The 11,825-nt window shown below is 43.2% G+C and overlaps 1 pseudogene; it reads right to left on the bottom strand.

The window, feature by feature from the left end:
* Positions 1 to 1,682: 1,682 nt before the first annotated feature.
* Positions 1,683 to 11,825, bottom strand: part of LOC136387071 (histone-lysine N-methyltransferase PRDM9-like) — a 25,446-nt pseudogene continuing 15,303 nt past the window's right edge.

Below are 11,825 nucleotides of genomic sequence, written 5' to 3'. Positions count from 1 at the left end.
TTCACCAGAAGGCTCTAGCAGAGTGAGTGACCCCTTTCTCAAGGCAGCAACCTTGAGCTTCAAGCCAGTGACCATGGAGTCATGTCTATGATTCCATGCTTAAGTGTGCAACACTGCACTCAAGCTGGTGAACTTGTGCTCAAGCCAGTGACCTTGGGGTTTTGTACATGGTTCCTCTGCATCCCAGTCCAATGCTCTATGCACTGCACCACTGCCTGGTCAGGCACCATTCTCATTATATAGATTAAAAAACAGGCACAGAGAAGTTGAGAATTTTGCCTTAGGTTGCAGAGCTTGTGAGGGCAGAGCTGAGATTCAAACCCACTATGGAATTATCTGGAGTCCATGTGGTGTACACCATGATGCTCACCCTTAAAGGGCAGTGAGTAGAGTGAGGGAGACCAGGTGCCCAGACTGACCCAGGCACACAGACATGCACACAAACATGTTCCTCCCTGGCTTTCAGCTCTGATTCTACAGAAGTCAGAGGAAACCAGGACAGGAGCCAAGAGAAGCCAAGGAAGGAGGGTGGTGAGCCTACTAGGAGAGAAGGCTCCACTTCCTGGGAGTCAAGAAAATACCTTTCCCTGGTGAGTCTGTCTCAAATCCCTATTCCTGGGCAGTAACCTAAGTAGATTGACTCCATACTTCCATGTTTCCAGGGGTTAAGATTCTGTGCTTGACAGCGAGAGTTCTCTGTGGCCTTTCTGGAGCTCTCTGCTTTCAATGACAGGGGGAATGAGGTATGTGGGCTTCATAGTTTTATGGAGATAAGATTTACTAGAACAGGAGGACAAGAGACCATGGAGATCGGTGTTGACATTTCCATAGCACTAAAAGAACTGTGTCTTGTAATAAGAGTGAAAAACTTGTTTAATCAGTAACTTCTGTACTAATTAGCCTTGGGAGGGTAAGGGATCAGTAGACTTGTTCTGAAGTCCACTCAGACCTGGGGTATGACCTGTGTCACAGCTGTAGCTGCAAATTTGCAACTTAATGCTAATGACTCACTCACCCTCCTTGCAAACTGAGGGCTTCTCCCCTAACTGTCATCTGGTGTCCATGGAAAACTAACTTCTGTGTAAAGCCTCACTCACACTCCCTGCAAACATAGGGCTTCTCCCCTGAGTGTGTTGTCTGGAGTGTGAGTTGACTTCAATGAAAAGCCTTGATCACACTCCCTGCAAACATAGGGCTTCTCCCATGAGGGTGTCACTGGTGTGTGAGGAAAATTGACTTTTATGTAAAGTCTTGCTCACACTCCCTGCAAACATAGGGCTTCTCCCATGAGTGTGTTCTCTGGTCTGTGAGGAGAGTTGGGCAGTGAAAAGCTTCACTCACACTCCCTGAAAACATAGAGCTTCTCCCCAGAGAGTGTCCTTTTGTGTCTGAGGAGAGTTGACTTCTTCTTTCTTTTTTACAGAGACAGAGAGTCAGATACAGGGATAGATAGAGACAGACAGGAACAGAGAGATGAGAAGCATCAATCATCAGTTTTTTATTGCAACACCTTAGTTCTTCATTGATTGCTTTTTCATATGTGCCTTGACAGTGGGCCTTCAGCAGACAAAGTAACCCCTTACTTGAGCCAGCAACATTCGGTCCAAGCTGGTGAGCTTTTTGCTCAAGCCAGATGAGCCCTTCTCCCAGTACAACACTCTATTTACTGCACTACTGCTTGGTCAGGTGAGAGTTGACTTCTGTGTAAAGCTTTGCTCACACTCCCTGCAAAGATAGGGCTTCTTCCGTGAATGTGTCCTCTGGTGTATTAGGAGATATGGCTTCCATGTGAAGCCTCGCTCACACTCCCTGCAAACATAGGGCTTCTCTCCTGAGTGTGTCCTCTGGTGTCTGAGGAGAGTTGACTTCAGTGAAAAGCCTCACTTACACTCCCTGCAAACATAGGGCTTCTCCGCAGAGTGTGTCCTCTGGTGTATTAGGAGATATGACTCTGTGTGAAGCCTCACTCACATTCCTTGCAAACATAAGGCTTCTCCCCTGAGTGTGTCCTCTGGTGTATTAGGAGACATGATTTCTGTATGAAGCCTCACTCACACTCCCTGCAAACATAGGGCTTCTCCCCTGAGTGTATACTCTGATGTATAAGGAGATATGACTTTCGTGTGAAGCCTTGCGCACACTTCCTGCAAACATAGGGCTTCTTCCCCGAGTGTGTCCTCTGATGTGTGAGGAGAGTTGACTTCTGTGTGAAGCCTCGCTCACACTCCCTGCAAACATAGGGCTTCTACCCTGAGTGTGTCTTTTGGTGTCTGAGGAGATATGACTTCATTAAAAAACCTCGCTTACACTCCCTGCAAACATAGGGCTTCTCCCCAGAGTGTGTCCTTTGGTGACTGAGGAGATATGACTTCATTGAAAAGCCTCGCTTACACTCTCTGCAAACATAGGGCTTCTCCCCAGAGTGTGTCCTCTAATGTGTGAGGAGAGTTGACTTCTGTGTGAAGCCTCGCTCACACTCCCTGCAAACATAGGGCTTCTCCCCTGAGTGTGTCCTCTGGTGTATAAAGAGATATGATTTTCGTGTGAAGCCTCTCTCACACTCCCTGCAAACATAGGGCTTCTCCCCTGAGTGTGTCCTCTGGTGTATAAGGAGTTATGACTTCCGTGTGAAGCCTTGCTCACACTCCCTGCAAACATAGGGCTTCTCTCCTGAGTATGTCCTCTGCTGTGTGAGGAGAGTTGACTTTAGTGAAAAGCCTCGCTTACACTCCCTGCAAACATAGGACTTCTCCCCTGAGGGTGTCCTCTGCTGTCTGAGGAGATGTGACCCATCATCAAAGCCTTGCCCACACTCTCTATACTTGACAGGTACAATTCTCAAAATTCCTACTCTCATAGACAGTTTTTCTGTGTCCACTGAATTCACTTTCTGGCCTTTGCTGGGTGCTTCCTGCAGCATTCTCTCTTGCTCACTAGAGCTTCACAAGTGTCCTTTGGGAGTTTTAAAAAAGGCCCTAGAAATCCTTCTTGAACTGGTCCTTTTAAGTAAATGTTTGGACTTTCCTTTGTACTTTTGACCTCAGCTTTGTAATTCCAGCTGTGTGTATCACTATGGTGCTGCTGCTGATTTGGATCCTCTGGGCAGGGATCCTCTGATTGGAGGTGTTTTCTAGCAGATGTTCCTGGGAGAATTTGAGAGGGGTGATTGCATCCCACATGTTGACTGAGGAATTTCTGACTGGAGAATGCCAAAGAGCAGGAGGGACATGGGTGTATTTTTGGCTGTGGTTCTGCTGAAAGAGAAAATTTTGGTCAGTACAGATGTTGAAAACACTGCCTGAGTCATATGTTTTGTCTGCTATTAAGACCTGTCCCTTCAGTCATTTTTATGGGGTTGACAGTGTAATTTCTGTCTCTCACAAAGTGTTTCTTTACAGTCTGTTTTCTCTTTTAATTTTTATGTACTGTATCTTCTTTAGAAATCCAGAAAGCCCATATCAAGGATTCTTTGTATGCATTACCAGATGAGGGACTTTCAGGTAGCATCAGGGTCTGTTTCACCCCTTGCATGGGTGGAACAATGCTGACCTATCCTATATACATGTAGCTTTAAAAACAGTTATTTTGAAAGACCACTGGTCCCAACTAGAAATTGCTTTCCTCATAGTTTTCCACAGATGATAAACTGAAAATATGTCCTTCCTCAAACCTTACATCAAATATTCATACTTGATTTTATTCAGTGTCAGCCCATTTCATATACAATGTAAAGACCTGTTTCAAAATATTTCCTGAATCATACTTTTAAAAAATTGATTGATTTTTAGAGAGGCAAAGAGAGGAGGAGGAGGATGGAGAGGAAAAATAGGATGAGGAGGAGGACAGAAAAGAAGAAGAAGAAGAAGTAGAAGAAGAAGAAGAAGAAGAAAAAGGAGAAAGTAGAAGAAGAAGAAGAAGAAGAAGAAGAAGAAGAAGAAGAAGAAGAAGAAGAAAAGAAGAAGAAAGAGAGAGTGAGAGTAAGAGAGAGGCATTTATTCATTTTTCGACCTAGGCATGCAGTCACTGGTCATTTTTTGTATGTGCCCTGACCCGGGCTCAACCTTGGTATTACAGGTTGGTGCTTAAATGACTGAGGTAACCAGCCAGATCCCACAACTATACTTCTTACATACTTGACTCCTACTCCTATCACTCTCCAGCTAATCCATAATCTTCTCCCACTTGGAGATGAAGTAATCTCTGAGAGGATTTCTCACTGAAGTGTATTTTTTAAAAATTAGCAAAGCAAATCTTAGAGAATAAGACACCCTGTGGTATAGAACAGCACCACCATTTCACCTCACTCAGGAAGGTCCCATGCGTCTCAGCATGGATCACACCACTGCATTTCCAGGCTGCTGCACATCTCTCCGACCTCTGCTCTTATCCTTTATGCTAGACAGCAGTGGCCCTTAGAAAAGAGGCATTGGCCAGTTTTCCCAATGAATAGAGTGTTGGCCTGGTATGTGGATGTCCCAGGTTTGATCCCCGGTCAGGACACACATTAAAAGTGATGATCTGCTTATCTTTCTCTCCCTCTCCCTCTGCTCTCTCTCTTACCTCCCACAGCCAGTGGCTCAATTGGTTCAATCATCAGCTTGATAGCTCAGTTGTTTCAAGTGTTGGCCTCAGGTGTTGAGGATAGCTCAGCTAGTCTGAGCATGGACCTCAGACTGGGGTTGCTGGATGGGTCCTGATTGGGCACATGAAAAAATCTGTCTCTCCCTCCTCCTCTCACTTAAAAAAAATTAAATAAAAAATATAAATATTTTTTTCTAAGAATCAAAGGCATATGAAATGAATCCTTTATTTCTGAAGCATCTGATTCAAAATCTTACTGACTTTACAGTGTACCATGAAAATATCTAAGGTGAGTTCTCTCTTCATTTTCATTTTGAAGAATGTTGTGCTTACATCTAGCTGCTGCAATCTCTCTCTTCCACTTGCTGACACTCTTGATGCCCAGCTTCTTGCCAAACTTGTCACCGTACCAGACTAACAGCTCAGTCTGGCTTGATGACCCGGCAGGTGCGATAGAAAATCTGCCTGCGATACTGAAAGGCCACCAGGTTCTGCTCTTTATCATCCTGAGCACAGTTCACATACCTGGGATTGAGGCAGGTGAAAGAAAAGAAACCCAAAGGTGATAAGTTCCTACTGCCTCTCAGATCCATGTCCAGCTCTGCATCTGACACTGGGGCTCTGATGTCGCCCACTCCCACAGTGCTCCTGGAGAATCTGTTGTTCAATGTTTCAGGCTGTCACAATGTCAAATGACTTCCTATCTCCAGGTCCTACTTATGGTGCTTATCAGCCTAATACCATTTTCCAAAGCCACTTCCAGACATAACCTTCACCCTGATTAGCCATAAAACCAACTGACCTCTAGCTTTTTCAAACTAACTCAGGTTCTGTTTTATATCACAGAATTTGCTACTTGATGTTGGACTCTGTTTAGATTAGTTCACATCATTCAATACTCAGCCCAAGTCCATTTTTTTCTTTTTAAATTTCTTTTACAAGGACAGAGAGAGAGAGAGAGTCAAATAGAGGAATAGATAGGGACAGACAGACAGGAACAAAGAAAGATGAGAAGCATCAATCATCAGTTTTTCATTGCGACACCTTAGTTGTTCACTGATTGCATTCTCATATGTGCCTTGACTGCAGGCCTTCAGCATACTGAGTAACCCCTTGCTTGAGCCAGTGACCTTGGGTTTAAGCAGGTGAGCTTTTGAACAAGCCAGATGAGCCTACACTCAAGCTGGCTACCACAAGGTCTCAAACCTGGGTCCTTGGCATCCCAATCTGATGCTCTATCCACTGTGCCACTGCCTGGTCAGGTGAAGTACATCTTTTCTTGAGAGGCCTTTCTCTATTCTCACATTTTATTTAGGTAGCATTTGATGCCTCACCCAGGTTCCCATAAAAACCAGGAGATCTTCCCCTGCTCACTGAAGTGAGAAGCAGGAAGGCAGACAGATTTCCACATGTGCCTGACCGGGATCGACCTTTCATGCCCACCAAGGGCGATGCTCAGCCCATCTGGGGTATTCTTCCATTCTAGCACCTGAGGCAGAGGCCATGGAGCCATCCTCAGTGCCAGGGACAACTTTGCTCCAGTGGAGCCTTGGCTGTGGGAGGGGAAAAGAGAGATAGAGATAAAAAAAGAGGGGGAAGGGCAGAGAAGCAGATGAGTGCTTTTCAGTGCCCTGGGTGGGAATTAAACCCTGGACTTCCATGGCCGGTACAGTGCTCTACCGCTGAGCCAACCAACCAGGACTTGGAGGTCTCTTTGTCTTAGCAAATTCATAAAGAACAATAATAGCTTATTCACATTCTGTAGCCTCTGATAAAAAAGCCCCTCAGGGAAGTGGCCAATGATAATTGCTCTGTGCATTTCAGAACTCATTTCTAGTTAGAAGTGAGGCTGGGATAATTTGCTGCCCTCACAGGTGTAGGCTATCCATGGTTTAGGTATCCTGGCACTTTACACTTCTCAAAAAATAAAAAATTATAGTTAAACATTTCTAAATTGTATTGTTTCACCATGTCTGCAATTAGTTCTTCATAAGAGAATGGGTTATATGATCTGTTTAAGTAATGAATACCTTCCTCTAACATGGAATATATACTATAGTTAGGGCTTGCTTAGATAATGTTCATTAGATCAATTAAAGTATAATTCAAGCCCTCAAAATTTTTTTCAGTGCCTAAATTTTGTCTAGCATAGAGATTTATGTTTTGAGGACATAAACTATATTTTTATCTTCTTTTTTTCTCTATATACTTCTTGATTTAAAAGAGCACTGAATGGAGAAAAAAGAGGAACAGAAGATTGAGGGAAACCACTGAGGGAGGCATGATGAGAAGGAAAGCTGTATGGGCCTGAGAGGGATGAGTGTTTTTCTGACTCCCAGAAACTTCTTGGCCTTACCTCATCCAGTTGGCCCAGGATTCATCCTTCTCATCCACATACTCATGGCAGTTTCTCCCTTTGGTGATCTGCATTTCAGGAAGAAAAATTAAAGGCTTTTTTTGGATGATGAATTAATAAAATTATTTTACTCTACTGTCAACAAAGCTCTTTCAGCTTGCATGCATTGCCACTAGTGACCACATGATATTTTTTTACTCATCACATCTGCGTTGACCTGTCAACTCAAGGCTTGGACGAGGCATTCTTTTGTGTCTGTACCACTTTGCTCCCACTTAACTTGTGATTCTCAACAGGAGCTCCATGGTCTGCAAAGTCCACTCTGTACCCAGAGCTAACCATATTGTCTCCATCCATGTCCTAGTATGTAGAAGGGCAGGTACCACCAAGCCATGGGAGGGATGTGGGAATCCACAAGACAGGGAAGAGGTAAATACTTCTCACCTGCCAGGAGTATCCGTTGTTGCCTGCCTCTTCATCTTCTGTGATCTCGCCTTCATAAGGGCCAAAGTACAGACCCACTGGCAGAGCAGATGCCTCGTTCCATACTCCAAGACCAGCCTCAGGGATGCCCGATGGTCTGATTCTCAACCCAGAAGGCAGAGTGAGGGCTGCGTGGTTTGGATGCCCCTTATCCACTGCACTGTCTTTTACAAATGTAGGGGGCCCATGCACATCACAACTGTCAATGAAGAAGTTCTGACACTTCTCACAATCAGGGGATGAGAGCAACAGAGATTAGGGAAGGTGTAGTGCATGTTCCTGGACATATAGAGCTTCAGAGAGAGCCCAGGCACTCACATCATTGAGCCTCACTTCTGTAATGTGGGTCCATAGGGGAACTGAATGGTGTAAGGGCCAAATGATTAGATGACATTATTGTATGAAGAGTTGGCATGCTTTGTTAGGGTAACTTACAGAGGTAGTCATTGTCCTGGGGCTCACTGATCTCTTGGTACACGTGGCTATTTCTTTCTCGTAAGCTATACATCTTTACTTCAGTCTCCTTTTTCTTGAGTTCTAAGTTGGAGAAGAGTGAGTTTGGTGGAGTCTGGAGTGTTAGTCCCTATTTTGTCAGAAAACACACAAATTCCTGCCATCAAATTATCACCTGTCCTTCTATACACTCTGGTATTTTCCTTTGTCAACTATTCGCTCAGAGAGCCTCTATAATAGTAAGCCTCTACACTGACTACAGATGGTCAATTCAATTTTAGTTTCTAGATCTTCTCATTATGAGGTGTAACTTCTCAAATTTTAATTATTCATAAAATATGTATTAAGGGCATTGTATATGGAAGGCATTTAGGAAAGGCCAGGTATACAACACCAACAGCATATGGTTGCTATTATCAGAGATGTATTTATTGGACAACGTGTATGTGTCAGTAATTTTACATGGAATTTAAGCCCTAGCCAGTTGCTCAGTGGATAGAGCTTTGGCCAGTGTATGTCCCGGGTTTGATTTTCATTGGAGTACATAGGAGAAGCGACCATCTCCTTCTCCACCCCTTCCTCTCCCCCTTCTCTCCTTCTTCCTTTCCTGCAGCCAGTGGCTCAATTGTTTGAGCATTAGCCCTGGGCACTGAGGATGGCTTGGTTACCTAGAACACATCATCCTAAGGTGCTAAAAACCAGCTCAGTACTTGAGAATTGGGGTTGCCGGGTAGATCTTGGTAAGAGTGCATATGTGAGTCACCTCACTATCTCTCCTCATCTTACCTAAAAAATAAAAAAATACATACACAGATAAATTGAATTGAATACTGTCAAAGAATATATGCATGTATCTTCACCTTACACATTGGCATTCAAGAGCTCAGATAATTTGTGAGATTTGCCCAAAGGTCCAGTGCTAAATTCACTCTCAGTTTAGTAGAGCTTAAATCCAGGCCTATCTAAAGTCCACCCCATACACCTAGGCCATACTTATTAGCCTTTTTAGAGGACTCAGAGGAACTGGAATCTAAAAATAATTTTTTCTTAACCAATTTTCATCTAGAGTGTTTTCTAGAGGGTCTTGCTTCTCCAGGATGGAGTGTGATGCTGAAGACTCAAGTTTTGAAACTCTGAGGCTGCCAGGTTCAGTGGGGGCTACTCAGGCTTTAATGCAGCCTCACCAGCTTGAGCACAGGGTCGCCAGTTTGAGTGTGGGATCATAGGCATGAGCCCATGGTTGCTGGCTCAAGTCCAATGTATCAGGCTTGAGCAAGGGGTCACTGTGCTGTAACCCCCCAGTCAGGGAACATATGGGAAAGCAATTGATGAATAATTAAGGAGCTGCAATGAAGAATTGATAGTTTACATCTCTCTCCTTTTCAGCCAGCCTGTCACTGTCTGTCCCTCCCTCCCTCTCTATCTCTCAGTAAAAGAAAAAAGAAAAAAAATTGGCCATTTATGTCAAAAATATAATAAAGGTCACTTAACTGGACAGAAAGTCCATTTCTTTAATATAACACTTTCTTTTCTGTCTTTGTTATGGACCATAAATGGCAAAAAGCCATTGTAGATTCGAGGCTTAGCAAAAGGCTACGTTCTCCCCACTCCATCTTCATATGTGGCTACGATGCTGAGTATTTGCACCCACTCTATTTGCTTTTTGGGTTGCTGGAAGCAGTATACATGACCTTCTTCTGACTTTTTGTTTGCTTCAGATGTTGGTAGATATCACTAATGTATCCTGTTTTTGCCTTGGGAGAGTTCTTGTCTTAGCCTTGGATGTGCAAATTTGTATCAAGGTCCTTGATTTGCATATGGCTATATAATAAAGTGAACTGGGGCTATGGGGCACCAGCATACTGCCAGGCATGTGGAAGAGCCCTCCCGGTCCTATCGTTTTTGTTTTGATAAGTATGTTTTCTCAATTCCGCACCTTTATAAGGAGCTGCGCTAGTCCGCGGCAAGTGGCGCCTGAACAGAAGACTTGAGTATGAGCCCAAGGAAACTAAAACTGAAGGAAGGTGACAAAACTCCCCAAGTGAAGTGCGCACAGTGAGTAACAAAAGTTTTTGGGGAAAGTGTAGTCAGGAGTAAAATATTATGGGACAGATAGGGTCAAAAATAAGGGAGCTTTATGTAGAAATGTTTCCGTATGAAGACAAATCGTTGTCTTAAGAGTATCAGGGTGAGCTGGAAACAGAGGGATGTGAATATGAGGATAACTTGGGAGTCTGAGGATGACAGGGGGGATAAAAAATACATGGCTATGGCTGCCTTAGCCGCAGGGCCTTTGCTGTTCTCAGCTCCTTTCTACATTCAACCCTCTGCTCCTCTGTACCCTTATCTGGCTGATTCTGGAGTCTATAGCTCAAAATCTGGAAAATCCCCTCTTCAACAATCTATAGACCAGGCTCAAAATATAGGGGAAACAATAGATGGCTTTATCCATTTTCCTGTTGTAGAAAGACAGGATATACGGAAATGGCGCCGTGAGAAGCGCGTCTGACAGATCTCCCCAAAATCACAACAAATTTATCAACTAGAAACAGGAAAATTTATCTTCGGAGCAAACTGAAAGCAAAAGGACTGTTATCGCTCGAATCTGAGAGACGAGGGTGTGGAGGAAGCTACCGCAGGGACGTTCATTCAAGCCGCGAGAAAGTTCGCTTGTGACCCTGCAGACGCCGGCAGGCCTTGATTACCAGCAAGACTAAAGCCAATTGTGTGACATTGCCGTAGAACCCCATCAACTGCAAGTCCCTGCCTGGGTGTGGCGCAGGGGCAGGGCCTGGGGTGCAGAGTCGCCGACCGGGAAGAGGGAGAGAGGAGAAGGAGGAAGAGGTTGACATCTCAAAATCAGGAAAAATCCACAGACTTTGCAGCTTGTTCCACTGTTTTTTTTTGTTGTTGTTTGTTCCTTCTATCTTATTGTCTTTATTTCCTCCACCTCAGTCCTTCTATTCTCTGCCCATCTTATGCTTCCCTTTTCTTGAACTACACTACCCATAAGTGTTACATTTTATTTCTCTTCTTCATCCTCACCCTCCTTTGGGGTTATACTCCAGGACACTTAATTCTCACTCTCTCCTCTTTTGGTTTTTTTTGCCTTATTTTGTTTTTTTCTCTTGCTTTCTTATTTCTTCCTTCGTTTTTCTCTTTTTCTTATTTTTCCCTTTATATTCGTTTTTTCTTTTCTGTTTTACTTTCCTCCCATTTAATCCTCAATCACGAACAAATTAGTTAATTTGGGACTCAAGGTTTTTTTTTTTTTTGGCTTTGTTTTTCTTTTTCGGTTTTGTTTTTGTTTTTTTTCTGGTTGGTTTGTTTTTGTGGCATTTTGGGTCCTCCCAACCCAAGGTCTCCATTGTATTTGGTCTTTGCTCCACTTAATACAACGTATTTTTACTTATTATTTTTATTTTTTCTTCTTTATTATTCCTTTTTTTGTCCTTTTTTCTGGTTCCCTCTTCTCCCTCTCATTATATCTCTTGGTTGACCGTCACCCGCAGGCAGATCAACTTATGCTTGTCTAAGATTTTCTTCCTTTTTTTATTTTTATTTATTTTTTTTTTAATTTTTTTATTTTTATTATTATTATTTTTTTTATTTTTTTTGCCCCCTTGAACTCTTCACCACAAACCAGGCCCTCCATTATAGGCACGATATTTCCCTGAGGAGGGGAGAGGAGGGAAGGGGAACAAAGAAAAAAAAAAGGGGGAAACAATAAATTATTACTGCTTTTTTTGTGGGGTGTTTTACCCTCTGGTTTTTTTTGTTGTTTTGTTTTTGTTTTTGTTTTTGTTTTTGTTTTTGTTTTTTGTTTTTTACTTTTTACTCCTTATTAATTCTAATTAGTGCTATCAACAAGACCACCACCAGATGCCAATAAGAAAGAGGAAATCGAATATTATGGATACAAAAGAAAGAGAGGTAACACAAATAGACGTGG

The sequence above is a fragment of the Saccopteryx leptura genome, unplaced genomic scaffold, assembly GCF_036850995.1.
Source record: "Saccopteryx leptura isolate mSacLep1 unplaced genomic scaffold, mSacLep1_pri_phased_curated manual_scaffold_61, whole genome shotgun sequence".
Classification (NCBI taxonomy): domain Eukaryota; kingdom Metazoa; phylum Chordata; class Mammalia; order Chiroptera; family Emballonuridae; genus Saccopteryx; species Saccopteryx leptura.
The sequence above is the reverse complement of the archived record's forward strand: the minus strand, read 5'-3'. Positions and strand labels throughout refer to the sequence as shown.